General features: G+C 26.5%; 1 protein-coding gene across 3 annotated transcripts in view; it reads left to right on the forward strand.

Moving 5' to 3' along the window:
• The window catches only part of LOC107451638 (uncharacterized), a 152322-nt gene that overhangs the window by 124368 nt on the left and 11683 nt on the right, over nt 1-16271 (forward strand). The window lies entirely within an intron of this gene.

Consider the following 16271-nt stretch of genomic DNA (forward strand, 5'->3'; position numbering starts at 1 on the left):
GAAATAATTTATGAGTAAAATATATGAATTAAGTACAGTAAATAATATTTTGTATTTCATTCTAAATATTTATAAATCTTTTGTTAAATGTTTTCCGATTTTAAAATTACCATTATATTATTTTATTATTACCTTAAACTTAAAACTTACTAATATTTTATTAATTTTAAAACAATTTTTAACTTTTAAAGATAAAATACGGTTTTAGAAGTATTACTATTTAAATGACTCGCTTTTAATTTTATACCCTGCATGTTGTTTTTACTGCACCACTTACAGAAATGCATGATTGTAATTGTACTTTGTCTGGCGAGATTTGCATCCATATAACTGAAATCAGAGGTAATTTCTGTCATATTTGTAAAATGTACGAGTAGCAGCTACGTTTTCGCATTTCTATTTTAATATACATACGTTAGATTTGGGGAAAACTTATTTCATCATATATCTCACTATAATAAATATCCAAAAGAAGTTCATTTAATTTTTTTTACAACAACAATTGTATTTAAACAATAGAAGAATCTTATTTTTAATTTTTCCTTAAAATCAAAAATAAAATTTTTAAGAAGTTAAAATAAAATAATTTTAATACTTCAATGTTTAGAGTTTTTGTTTTTTCAAAATTTTTAATTTTAATAAGTATTTAAATCATTATTTTAGTTCTGTTTAGTATTTATTTGAAAAAGATGCAACTGTGCAAACGTCTTATGTTTTTTGGCTCGTCCCCAAAGAAATTTACATTCGATCATCGTAAACAAATCATATATGTTTTACCATTAGTGAGGCATTTGCCAAACAATTATAAAAATAAATCAAATCCCTTATCTCAAAGTAATTTAATTGAAATTTTGAGCATATTTTTTGCATCTAAAATAAATCTTTTTATCAAATTAATAATTTAATAATAATGTAGATAGTGATAACATAATATTTATTACTATTTTTTTAGTGCGTTATTTATATGTTATTTAAGAAGTTATTTTGAATTTTTGAAAAGAAGTTCTGATTAAGGACGCAAAACAATTTAAATGACGTATTACGCTGATAAACATTGTTTTCGTATAGGGAAATGTTGGTTTCCCTGCTTTACTCACAGAAATGCAAAGTTGTTGTTTGATTTTACGTTATTCATCATCATAAATTTAAACACAAACTAACAATTTACTATATATATATATATATATATACATATATACATTTATTTGTGCTGTTTTTTTTTCAATTTTCAAATTTTTTTTTTGAATTTAAAATAAATATGGTTTGATATTTAAGGTGTTTAATATTCAAGTTTAAATGGCATATGACTCTATTGTCATTAATTTTGTAGCATGGTTTTGTTGTTTTTCCTGAACTGCGACTCGCAGAGGTGGATTATTTAGTAGTACTTTGATTTTACTATTTTAAAAACATAAATTTGATCTTAAGGAAGGATATATCTATCACGGTTCATGCTAGTGAATAATATAAAAAAATATATATTTATGTAATTTAAAAAAAAAATATTAAATTAAGTGCCCTTTTTTATCTCTCTTTTTTTATAATAATATTACTTAAATCAATTCAAATCTTTATTGAAACTGCATTTTTAATTAATTATTAAATTTTGAAAATTGTGTAAATGCATTAATTATCCGTGCAAATCTGAAAAAGTAACATTTTGTTAACATCATTCAATTTTTATTTGATAGCTTTACTAATTACTAATTTCCTTCTAATGACATCGAGAACAATTTTCGTAAAAAAAAATTAGAATTACTTGTAATTAAAATGGATTGCGTAACAAAAGTTTTTTTTAATATTTATTTTGATAATTCTCCTGTTAAGTTATGTGCAGCAATTTCAGTTGAAACCTCTTATGCTTGTAAATGATTAATCATATCTACGCAACACAGTGAACTCAAATTGTATATTTAAAAGTATAAGTGATGATAAACAAACCAGAATACATATCCAGAGTCTTTACTCTACATTCATCTACACTTTTTGTAATTAGTGTAGATTTCCTGTTGAAATTAAAACAGGAGAAGGAATTTTTCGATCTTAACGAGTTTAAGAAAATTTCTGACTGTTTCTTTCAACGTACGTCATTATTAAACTTATAGTTTCTTAATCTTATTTAGCTTCAAAATTTTTTTAAAAAATCTTAACTAGCTTAAAATATTTACTGACTATAACTATTTCTTTCGACATACGTCATTATCATACTTATAGATTTTTTTGTTGCCTTATTTGGCTTTATTTTTAAAAATCTAAATTTTGAGTAATTTAACAGTAACTATTTAACAACTAGACCCGCAATGGCTCAATGGTTAAGATGCTCAACTGTCAACAACTTGATCAACTTGGGTTCGATCCCCAGTGACGGCTTGAAGTCCACTCAGCTTCAGGTCGATGAACACTAGCTTGTTCTGCGAAGTAAAAGCGGACTGTGCGCAGTACTGACACTTTGCCATAATCATACCGTTGGTCACGAAATTGTAGAGCTCAACCTCCATGACCCCCTGACCCACAACGGGCTGTTCTGGGAATGCTTTACTTCATTAAAAACCTATATTTTTCCTTTTTCAAAATATGAATAGGTTTTTGGATATGAGTTACATTGAAAAATAAAATAAATACGACATTTTAATGATAAACATTAATTTTGCAAGTTTGATGAAAATTGTAATTAATAAGTTTAAATTTATGTTGATTAAAAACTCGAGATTTATAAAACAACCTATTCCTGCAAATATAGCGGACGGGAATGTCCGATACAAAATGTATGTTTAAAAAGAACAAGTTTTGACTTATATCTAAAATTTGTCTATTATTGCTATTTTGAAAAGTAGGATATTGTGCTCTAACTATTTTTTTTTTTTTTGCACTGAATTAAATGAATTTTTACAAACTTAACTATATATATATGTATATATATATATTGAAATACCTGACAAACTAAAAAAAGTATAACGTTATGCATTCTAACAAAGCATATACTGGTGATTTCACTAAGTACTTATGTGAATATGTTTTAAGGAAAGTGTGTATTTTTTACGTTTATTTTTTATGTTAATTTTTTTTATATTTATTGTTGTTTTGCTTATTACATTACACTGTGGTCACAAAGAATCTCTGACTTTTTCAATTTCTGAGGTTGAGAGATCTGCTTCAATGCCCTTTATAACTTTTTTAATAATTAAAATTTACATTCAAAATCACAGATCAGCGAAGAAAACTTTAAATACAAATTATTGAAACAAGCATTGAAATAGTCAGTTAAAGTTTCGAACAACTCTAAAAGTATTTTTATTGTTCATTCTGCGGTTTATATGTCTGCTGCTAATTTGAGTGCCAGTTGGCAAGTACTGGTTTTGACTTTATCGCCCCTCCAACTGGGTACTAGATATTATACAACTAGGTTAACAATTCTGTTCTGATTTAAAAACTGGATAGATGTATGAAGGCCAATGCCCTTAAAGTATGAGAAAATGTTACAGTGAGGATTATCTACAATTAATAAAAATAATGATGGATAGAAGCTACCGAAATGACGTAGTCTCTGATTTTTAAATTTGGTGCACTGGGTTTAAATATGTAAAACAGTTAAAGGTACTTTATAATTGGAACACTCTGGTTCCTTTAGAAAAAGGTGTTTGTGGGTTATTCGTGTGTGGCCAATACGTAAGCGGTTTAAAAACACTTCAAGTTTATTAAATATCCGATAAAGATTTTTAAAGTGCATGGAAACTGAAACGTTGTTTAAATTTTTGTTTGCCTTTTCAAAAGCATGCAAATTCAAATAAGGAATTTAAAAGTCTTTTCTTTTTTAAATTTTTCCGAAAGCTTACAAATTTAAAACTCTTCGAGTTCTGCTAAATTTATTTTAAAATAAAATAACATATATGCTTGAACAGGATGTTTACTTGGAATTTTGAAACATATATACTTTGCTTTAAAATAAATCATTTTAATAACATTTCATTCACCATTGTTAAAACTGATTTTTCGCAATACTTTGAAATAATATTTAACTTTGAGTAATTTTTAGTTTTTTTTGATAGGATTATTTTCACTGAAGGTTATTTTTAGTGTTTTTTATTTGAATTAAATAGTTATATATTTCGGGTTATAGGTTTTAATTCAAATTATTTCGGATTTGTACGAAGTAACATAAAAGTTTTGATTAATAAAATTATAATTTGAAAGCTAATTTGTCTTTACTTTAAAGTGAATTTGATTTATAATTATATAATGATTAAAATCGCTCTGATATACATTTGTATACCATAAAAAAATTATATATCTACCTCTATAAATGCGCAATAAAATTTTTTTGTATATCGTAACACCAAAAATCGTGGCATTTAGTTAACACCTAAGTGGTGTAGTGATACAGCTTAGATATATCTTAGCTCTTGGTGCTTCATAACACCTGGTTAATTGAAACACCAGGAATGTTCTTTTAGTAGCCTAGTCTCAAAGTAGCTACCACCATTTTTTTTACTCAATTCAATAACTCCAAAATTTATAATGAAAGTAAAATATAACACACATAAGAGTCAAGTAGAGTTATTTTTAAAGTACAATTTGAAGTAAGAAGAGTTAGTTTAGAAAATACACGCATTAAATAATTCTTAAAATTAAATTAGTTTGTAAATCTAACATAATAGGTGAGAATATTAAGACGAATTGGAACTATACTTTACAAAGCAAAAGCGGATAGAAATTATATACATACAAAACCATGTAATGCAGTTCACAGAGATTTAAAAATTAAAAAATGATTATCCTTATTACACTACTTAAAACATACATACATTTGTAGATGCATAGCAGTGTAGAAGACAATAACAAACTCACTCCAACTTGTGCAACAGACGTTGATTGCAAGCAATTTCTGAAAGTATAAAAAGAGCGCCAACATTAGTGTTTTCGAAAACGAAAATAATAAACACGTATGATGAGAATGCGCGTAAGCTTTTCCTATTTTAAGAGTATAGATTTAAATTACACTCTTTAAATTGGGTATGAAAGCTCAATTTGGTGTTAATTCGAAATAAAATATTCCTTCACACAATTTTGTTGGGTTGCTCAACACCATATTTGGAGAGATATTACACCACAGTCAGTCTTTAAGTTTTATATTTTGTGCATTGATTTACTTTCGATTTTAAAACTTTAAACCATATTTGTTTTATATTAACGAATAGATGATTCTCGTTCGTAATAACAATAAAAACGTAAACTTTTTTCTGAATTGATTATTTTTATAAATATGCACATAATAATAAAGCAACTATTATGCCTGTGCATTACCGTGCAAATTAATCACACATAATAGATAATTGTTAAAATATAAATAATCTGTCGATATTTAAATACACTTCACTCATGAATAGATGCATGTTAACGTTGTTTGAGTTCGTGTTATTATGCTTTTGTTAATGCTTTAAAATAGACTAAAAATTCTTTTTGTTCAATTTAAATGCTGTGTTAGTACAGCTTTGGAGGCGTTAGGAAGTTTAAGAGTCTTTTAAATTTCGCTAATCTATAAAATAGTGTTAGAAATTTGTCACATTACAGCTTCTATAAATATTTATTAATTTTAGTTTTGTAACATACTTTCTAAAGAAGATTATTTCAATAAGTTTTTAAAACAAAATCAATTTACTTTAAAACGGTTATATTTAAAACGAGGGTTCTAATGAATCATTATTATCATTATGAATCATTATTAAAGCATGTAACAGTTAGAGTAAAGTTATCCAATTTTAAGCTAATGAATGATTATTAGCTTGAAATGGAATAATTTTATCGAATTGGATGATTTTTTTTTCTTTTTTGGATTTTTCACTAATAAATGATTATTTTTGGAAAGCAGTATCTAATTTATTTTAGACATATTACAGTGTGAGTAAAATTTTCCGATTTTATGTTAATGAATGATTATTGTTGAAAAGCAGTGTCTACTTCGTTTAAAAAAAATGTCAGTGACAGTAAAATTATCCGATTTTGTGTTAATGAATGACTATTTTTAGGAATCTGTATCTAATTCATTTAAAGTATATGATAGCTAGAGTAAATTATGCGATTTCAAACCAATTAATGATTATTTTTGGAAAGCAGTATCTAATTTAAGAATGGATTTGTTTCTTGCTGCCTACTATTTAATCATCTGTAAAATATTTTTCTCGTTTGATAATTATGTATTAAAAACAGCTGAATAGTTTACAAGCAGTAATATTTCCTTAACTCTGATGTCAGAAATTTTTGGAGTGCGTTGAACCTCAATATCGTCCAAATGCGCTGTATTCTTAGCATATCGTCAGGTTGAACCATATTATAGACAATTTGCATCTCGTTAGTTTTACATAAATCGTAACGCTAACCTTACTGTCTACACTTTAGCGATACTGTGGTTGGTAAAGAGATATTCGCTTATATGCTGTAAAGCTCAAATAACGTTAGATTTTGAAGAAACTGTATTACTTTGTAAAATCTCTCAAATCAAGCTATCTTAAACTTAATTACACGATTATATGGTTAAATTTGAACGCAAGCCTGTTTAAGTTTTAACACTTCGTTAAGGTTACAGATAGTTCATACGATTTTATGGTTCAAGCTATTTCAATCTGCTTAATGTTAAATCAATTTTTCTGAGAGTGTTTTAACTATCATTAATTATCTTTCGAACTTTTTCTCCAGAACATTGACAGTATTGCTCTGCAGTCTCTGAAAAATAAGCTCAACGTTAACATAACCATAATGTCTTTAAGTTGATCTGTAATATCGTGCAAATGTCTTGTAAATATAATGAAGCTTTGAATTAAATTGTGTTTTAATTTAAACATAGTTTTCAAGTTTACGAACCAATAAATTGACTCATCTTATGACCTATCGTGGTTACTGTTAACTGTGGGTTAACTTGTCACCGGTATTGCGGACTTGAAACTTCTTTCGCTTCAACGAAATCAAAATTTTTAACCCTGCATGAGACAACAGTCTTGTGCAATTTTGTAAACAATAAAATGTAATTGATTCGTAATATCATACGCTTGATGATACATTAAATTTGCTTACAGTTCCTTGTTTTGATCTTTCTATTATTACACTTAGATAACTGTTATAATTTGATTTGTTTGACTAACTTCAAAAATCACAATCAATTCTGTTTAAATCTTCCAGAGGCTTATATTTAAGCTAATTTGCTAGGACGTTGCGTTTCTCTTTGATTAACATTTTAAACTCCTTAAAAAATTGTTTAATAATTTTATTTGGAATTGAGAATAATGTTATTTATTCAATTAAAGAATTCCTTGATAAAATTTAATTTTCAAGTTTTTTGCTTAAAGTTTTTTCTGTTTCTATTATTTTATACAAATGGCCATTTTGTAAAATAAGGAAGATATTGTTAAATAGCCTAAATAAATTATATTATAGCCTAATATAATTATATATATATATATATATATGTTTTGTTTGTGAAAATATCCTTGAAACATTGTTATTATGCATATGACAAAATTTTGTTCGAAATGTAAACGTTTTGAAGTTATTTTTCTATTTTCGTCAGAAGTTTTCAAAGTTTATTCATCTTTGCAGCTGGAAAAATAATTTCAGAACGTGTTTCTTGGAAGAATACACTGTGTTAAATGTATTCTGTTATTTGTTTATTTATTTATTTTTAAACTATAAAATTTCGTTATTTTTTTGTTATTATTGTTTTCGCTTGTTGTATATATAAAACGTTCTCTGATTTCGACTGCAACTAACCTTCCGTATTTTCATAGAATCAAAGATTTTTTTGTATTTTTTTCCCTTTTTTTTTATCTGATAAGATTTGTTAATCTTGAGGAAATACGATGGTTTTCCTTCTTAAAGTCTTCAAAAATTATACATTACAGAAAGCATCGAATCACGATTTTTTCTTATTTTTTTTACCTTTTAGTATTTGATAAATGGCTATTGTTTTCAAAGCACCAGCTCATTCACATTTTAATACAAAATGTGTTAAAATTAGTTTACTGGTTGCAATAAATTTTGTAAATATCATTACAAAACATGTAATTATAGGAAAATAACTAATATATCTAGCATGGCGATAAATTTCTTATATGTATTATTATTTTTTATGTGTATGCGCAATCAAGTATTTTTAATTAATTATTATACATTAATATTGCTTAAATATTATGCACGCGGCAAAAAACAAAAACAAAAAAAACCCTCTCATTTCGGTAATAAAATATATATATATACGGTATTCAAGCAATTCATTTGGTAATTTTTCCACACGCAAGGCGACAGTTAACCGGAAATTCTAGTTTTCAAAGATATGGTTCTAATTACTAAACATTTAGTAAAAATACAAAACTGAAAAGTGCATAGGTCTGCTTGCAAGATCATTTGCCATAACTATTTGCAGTTGGTAGAGCAAAACAATGTAATTGAAACATTTAATGCTTATGAAAAAGCTGTTAAGGACATGAACTTAACAATCAATGAAACAGAAACGAATATCTGAAAAAAAGGGGCAACACTTAAATTTTTTGCCGTAAATTATAACAGGTTTAATAGAGTTACAGAATTTGAATACATTGAAACATTAATTAACGAAAATGACACAGGAGCAGAAATCGGTAACCACATTGTGATGGCACACAAACGTTTTTTGGGGCTAAAAAAATACTGACATCAAAACTACGTAAACGAGCAACAAAGAACAATTTTTAAAAAACCCTAATCTGATCACCTGTCCTTTATGGCTGCGAGTATTGAACCATTCCTAAGGCAACAGAGGATAAACTGCTGATTTTTGAAGGAAAATTTATATCCCTGTGAATGAAAATAACATATGGCTTGACAACGGTGAACTCTTCAACAATTTTAGCGCCCAACTTCGTCCATATTATTAAAGCACATCGTATTAAATGTCTTGCAAAGATTAGAAGACCCCAGTTCTGCTAGGAAGCTGCCTTTTGGCAAACCCTCTGGCACCAGGAGAAAAGGTCTCCCCACCATCGGGTGACTGGGCAACGTAGAAAAATATCTTGGCATGTTGGGTGTCAGGAATTGGAGAACAGTAGCCTTGGATAGACAGCGATGGCTGAAGCTGACGGGGAATGCCTTGGCCTGCTCCAGGCTGTAGTTCCGGAAAGGGAGATTTGTAGTCACAACAAAAAATAAATATAAAACATATTTTTTAGACCTTTTTTATATGTGACCAATTTTTTAAGAACATTACTTAAATTTCAACTTGGTCCGCCATTTTGAATACTGTTCGATGGTACTAAAAACTGCAACTAAATTGTTTCCACCTCTGAATATTTTATTTGATAAACTTAATGTTACTTTTTTATTTTAAAGAGTTAAATTTTTAATCAAAACTAAGAACGTTTTCGTGAAATATATATTCTATTTTAATTACACTGCCAAATAGGATTTTTCAAAATCGAGTTAAAATGTAATAGAACAGCTCCGAAACAAATTATAGGCGAATTTGAAAACTTCCATGTATTCAAAATTACTCCAAGATACACTCGTTTTTGAGCATATGGAGGGCGAAGTTTTTGGGAAAGATGTTCGTTGAATGCCGACAGGGTTTAAACCACGACTTTCCGGGATCGTAAGTATAATGCTCTAACCACACAGTCCAAGATGAGTTAGGAAACTTTTTATAGTGGCCGCCTCAATTATACATCATGATATACATTCCATTCTCTTAAAAGTTTTGTCGATCTCCTGGTTAAGTTATAAGGACCATACTTTCCAAATTACAATCTTTTGTACTATTGAAATTGAAAATTAGAAAGTCATGACGTGTCACCCTCACAGATTTCTCCCTCTACATGCATTTTGCTCAAAAAAGAGAATAGACTGTTACAATTTTGAACGCAGGGCATTTTCAAATTCGACCATTACTTTTTTCGGAGCTATTTTGACAAATTTTGGTTCAATTTTGAGCAACTATTTTTTTACAATGTTAAAGTTAACGTTTTTTATTAATTTAATTTTTTTTTCTGAAGAACAATTATTGCTTTAGTGTTAATTCGACAATTATAACTTATGTTCATTTTAAGTACTTAATTTATTTAAAACTACCATAAAAATTCTGCTATATTAGGCATAATTAGCTTTTATATTTATACCATCAAAATTTTTCATCAAAATCTTTTCATCCGAGTTTACAAATTGAGCTAGTAAAAATTTATAATTTTTTGAATAACATTTTTCATTAATTATTATTTGTTGGTTAAGAATAATTTTTAATACTTTATATACTTCGTAATTAAATATAGTTAAATGAATATATTGTAGAATTTTATAATGTAATAAATAGAAATTTATTGTATTTTTTTTTTTTTTTAGTAGTTTTAAAGATGAAAAAAAAATACAATAAATTTCTATTTATTACAATACCATAGTCTCACCGAAAAAAAAAACATGTAAAAATAAGAATAAGTTGATTCTTAAGTAAAATGCAATCTGGATTAATATTAAACGTAAAGAAAACCTGGTTAGATTGAAAACTTACGAATAATTTTTAGAGAAAAGAAAAAAGTCGATTCGTAAATGATAATAACATATAAACATGCAACATAAACTTATAAGATCTAAAAGAACTTGAATATTAATAAATTGTAAACTCAAAATATTAATCTTAAAAAAAAAATCGGTTACTTTGAAATAGTGATTTGTTAATTAAAAAAAATATTCTATATTTAATACTTATTGGTTTTTAACTTCGCATGAAGCAAAAATTATTATAATTTTTGAAGTATCTTATTCATTTCTGAATATTTTTAAATTTCCACAAAGTATTTTATCTTTTTTAAGGAAAAAAGAAAGAAAAAAAAGTTTGTATGAAAAAGGATACATTTTTTTTGTTCATAATGTTTCATAATGTTTTTTTTTTTAAACATGCAATATATTGATGACTTTTTGTATTTGAATTATTAAAATTCATTCTTTTGGTAAATGTGATTATTTTAGCAGTTTAAGGACACGTTACTAACTGGGGACCGGGTATAATACTAGCGGACAAGTTTTTTTCTTTCTGTTGCAATGAGATTTTTTAACGGATCTTACGTCACCGATTTCAGATCTCTGCAATCGGTGTGTCTCTCCCAGTCTGTAAAAAAATGTTCCAAGTCTGCAAAAGTTACAAAAAATGATTATATGCCCCATAGACAGAAAGTTCGTAAACATGATTTTCAAGCAATGTAGTTTTTATAATTTTTCTAGTGCTATAAAAAAGCTTTTAAATTTGAGAAAAAATTATAAACTTTTCTTTTTAAGCCACAGAACTCTTCTTTTTTTTTTTAATAAAAAAAGCTTTTTTTTTTTAATTTTTAGATAAATATTTTTCTTTTTTTTATACAAAAAAAATTCTTCAATGAACTCTAGGAATTAATAATATTTTGTAGCTTCTTACATTTCATGTAAGTTTGCAATATTATAAGACTTTAAAATTTCGTCGAAGCTTTTCGGGAGCTTCAATTTCTTAATAACTTAGGTAGGAAATGAAACATTTTTAAATCTATATTGTTTTTAAGGGTACAAATAATACTTTTCGGCGTAAAAAGATCCTAGGATTTCAAAAAAAGGGATTCTCCTAGGATTTCAAAAAAAAAAAAAAGNTTTTGTTTTCTAATTAATTTGGGAAATATTTTTAATTGGTTCTAAAAGAAAAGATTTTTAAAGATCTGAAATAGGAAAGCTTGATGTTTATTCTGCTTGAATTAAAAAGTGTTTTCAATGTTTACATAAACTAATTGTAGACATTTGAAATAGGACGTCGTATAAATGTCATATTTTGCTAATCTCAATTGAGTTATCTAAAATAACAGCCATTTTTATATGGAATATACCATCCGAGTTACACGAACCATTTCATCAATTGTAAAAATTAATAGAATAGTAAAATCTGAGAATCACGCATACCCGATTTCAATTAAGATACATTTCTTTTTTGTATTTCTAAATTACTTTTTGGTAGCATTTTTTTATATTAATAATAAAACTCTAGGACATGCATACTTTGCGAAACGATATCTATTTTAATGCAGCTGTCCTGAAGTCAAATATGGTGCAAAATCTCTGCTGTCGTTCAGTTTTCCTTTATTTAATTTCATGATGATAAGACATTAAAACTCTGAACATGAACCATACAGAAAAAAGAGGCTTTAATGCGCTTCTTAAAAAGACTTTTGTTCACAGAAATGTAACATAATTATTAATTTATATTAATGGTTTAATGTGTCAAAATTTGTAACTTTTGGTCATAATGTTTGTATCTAACTTGTACATCTACGTTATTTCAAAGAAATGTCAGTCATCTCTGAAACATAAATGAAAGGTACTTTTAAATGTTGCAAGAAGCAAAATTGCTATATTCTAGAAAAACAGTTCATGGTTATTTTTGATAATATATTGTTCGTGTTATATTTTATTTTTTGTATGTTTCTGGAAATATTTGTTCCATGTGGAATCATTAGAAATAAACATGCTTTTTTTAAAATTATTGTTTATTGCTGCAAAATAAAGTAAACAATTAGGCACCGATGCATATATATATATAATATATATTATTTAGTGAATTCACACTGGTTTCATAGTATACGTATTTTCACCATTTGAAATTTTTAGTCCTTTCCATCATTCCAAAAATATTTCATGTTCCGATTTTAAAAGTTTAATTACTTTAAATATTTTTAACTGAATATTTATGTTTGATTTAATTCAATAATCAAAAAACGAAAAGTTTTTGTGTTGAAAAATTTAAAGATGCAAATAAAATTGAGTTTAATTGTAGCTAAATAATAACATAAAAAAATGCTGAGGTTTGACGTTTTCATGTAAACTGGTAAGCAGGGAAGTACTCACTTTTTATATGTATTTTTAATACAATTGGATATTTAATTTTACTAAAATACTTCTTAATCGTATTGTTATTTTTAATCGAACTTTTTGTTTTAAATAAACGAAAAAAAAACAGTTTAAACTAAAAACATTTGATTCTAAGCAAATAAAAGTTTTAAAAAAACTAACTTTTTTTACCCTGTTTAAATGAAGTCAGGATTTAAATAATGAGGCATCTATAAATTAAAGGTACCGAATTTTTGTGTTTGTAGAAGAAGAAAAAAAGTCTTTATATCTAAAGGTCTCTCGAACAACTGAAAAAAGAGTTACCAATGCTAGTTTTCTAAATGATATTTTTAAAGATCATAATTAAAAAATAGTTTCTTCAACTTGTGATAGATTCTGATCTTTTGATTCAGAGTTACAAATAAATCCTTAGCTAAATCTGCTCCTTTATTATTTTTTTTTTCTTTTTGCGCAACATAACATGAGATAAAACTATATGTACAAACTTACCAGAAAGCTAAATGTAAAACCTAGTATGAAACTGATTAAAGAGAGAAGGTTTTGAATTTCCTTAATCTTGTACTAATATGCAAATATTCCATTATTATTATTATTTTGTTTAGATTGAATGAGATTTTACCATTTTTCGAATTAATAGGGAGCTTTTGCGTTACGTTACGTTAACGGTAACTATAACCTTATTTTCCGCTCCTTAGAGATGCTGCGCATGCTCAGAAATAGTCATTTTATCTCACCAATAGCGTAGGAACTTTTATTTTAATGTTAATTTCATTAGTAACGTAATAATATTGCATTAATTTTCTTCGACCAATCAGGTTAATTTTGTAAAAGTTGTTCTAAGATATTTCATAATAATGTTTTTGTTTTCAATTACGAACGAATTACGAATATTACTATTGCGAATTTTTTTTATTATAAAGAAACAAATGGTCTGGTGAGTTTCATTTTTTTACCTGTTTCTTCGGTTTAAACTGGAGATTTGACCATTTTCGTTGGGGTTAATAAGGTAAAACTTATTTGCTTATTTTTTCTGGATTAAAAAAAAAATAATTCAAATTTGGTTTTCTGTTTATTGATCAACTTTTTTGTGAGATCAACTTTTATGTGACTTCAGATTTTACCACGCTTACTTTGATACATCGTTTAATCTCTGGTTAAATTTTCATCACTCTAGACGATTTTCTAAATGTTATGAGATAATTTCAGAACGCAGTATAGTTGTGCTTGAATTCTTGAATTTTGTTATTATTATCAATATTACTAATGGAAATATTTTTTAAAAGTCGAAACTAAATTTCGAATCGTGGGCAGAGAGGTGGTGCAAACCAATGAAAAGTCAAACATTTTTATCGAAGAAGGTTACCCTACATATTGAAATTGCTAGATCTAAAAATTTGTGCTCAAATGATTCTTAAGAATGAAATGATTCTTCATGTAGAATTCTTTCAATTGCGAATTTTTCCGGATATTTTAGGCATGACTATCTTTTTTACCTTATACATTTATTTTCATGAAATTGGTGCGAAATAAATAAATACCATGCACCTTTGCAAGATTTCTTTTTTTACTACTCGTGTTGAAAACTGACGCACCTAAAACCGCGAGTGTTCAAATAAGATTTTGAATACTATAAAAAATTTAAGCATTCACAGGCTACTTAAAATGAACACCTGCCACTTATTAAATCTTAAGCAATGTGTTCAGCTTGCCGTGGCATTCATTTTTAAAGCGGAAAAAAAGCGTGATCCAGATTTGTTATGTTATTTTATTCGTATTTAAAGCTTTGAAATAAAATTTAAATTTTTTTTTTTTCAAAATCATTCTGTTAATTTCTATGAAAAATTTATAGATATTAGGATTTGAGAAATATTTCTTCGATAAAGATAGTAACTATTAAAACTGTAATTTTTATATACCTTTTAAAAGTGTTTTTTTTTTTTTTTTAAGTAATTTCGCCAAAAAAAAAAGATTCCATAATTTGAGAGTCTTAAACCACGAACAAAGTTTTATTTTAAATTATAAATAATGATAAATGATTCTTATTTTGTTCTAATTAACTTCTTATTTTGGAAAGTATTTGATGCTAATTTATCTCATTTACTTCATGATGCGTTCATTTAAAGATCTCGTTACTTTTAGGTACTAATTACAGAATATCAGATTCATCGATTACAAACTCACCACTTCTATACAAACAATAACGTTATATATATCTCAAGGATTATCTAAGCCTTAGAATGAACAAATGTCTTAAATTTGCAAAAATTATTAAATAATTTTAAAAATTACTGATATGGTGAAATAAACATCATTGAAATCAACTAAGTTTTTCTGAGTACAGACAATACATCGTAACAGCAATTTCTATTCTACAACAAGCGCTTTTCGTTTTCATAAAACTAAGCTTTTTTTCACCGCCATTTTTGCTAACAGTCATGAATGACTTTTATGAATTCACAACATACATGAAAATAGCTTTACTAAAAAAGTGGTATTTCGTTATAGTGACGATATATCATTCGAAAAAAAGCCTTACATTTGTCGTAGTTTTATCCAATTCTGATTTTACTGTTACTAAAATCGTGATTCAAGCCGCTCCTACACTCGCGGTTGCGAATTAGGTTTCCTGTGTCTATTTTAAAAGTAAAAAAAATATTGTTCGTTGCCGTAGGTGTTTTTCTTTTACATATTTTTTTTATTTTCGAATTTCTAAAATAAAAAGAGATTATAATCAAATGTCACATAATTTCTTTGTTGGTGTGAATTTTTTAAACGTGATATTTATAATTTTAAATATTAATAATAAGGATTCTCCTCTAATGTGATGTTTTTATGGTCTTTGTTTACCCATGGCTTTCGATAAAATATTATTTAGTTACTGGAAATATAAACCGGGAAAATCAAATTGTTTTGAAAATTTAATCACACAAGGCTTAAATTATTTATATATATATATATATATTTATTTATTTTTTATTTTTTTGCTGTTTCAACACCTCAAAAAATTTTAAACCAAAAAGGCTATATTCTATCATAGTAGCATTTTTCACAATAAAAGTACATTGTCATGTCAAAGTTTATTAAAAGCATTTAGAGATCTATTTTTTTTGATGAAACTAAAATATTATAAGTTAGCATTAGTGTTGTATAAAGAATAAGATATTGAAAAAAAATTACGGCCTCTGCATATTAATTGTAACTGCTATTAAATTCTATACACTTTTGTTAGAGAAATCTTATTATTTTGTAAAAGAGTCCAGAATCTCGTTTATGTTTGCTTGTATTTTTGCATATTTTGAATTTGAATTGCCTCGAAAGGCAATCAAATATTTGTCTACAAATCCTATCAAGATTCCATTATATATATATATATATATATATTTCAGTAAACACACAGG

This window comes from Parasteatoda tepidariorum, chromosome 7 (assembly GCF_043381705.1).
Source record: "Parasteatoda tepidariorum isolate YZ-2023 chromosome 7, CAS_Ptep_4.0, whole genome shotgun sequence".
Classification (NCBI taxonomy): Eukaryota; Metazoa; Arthropoda; class Arachnida; order Araneae; family Theridiidae; genus Parasteatoda; species Parasteatoda tepidariorum.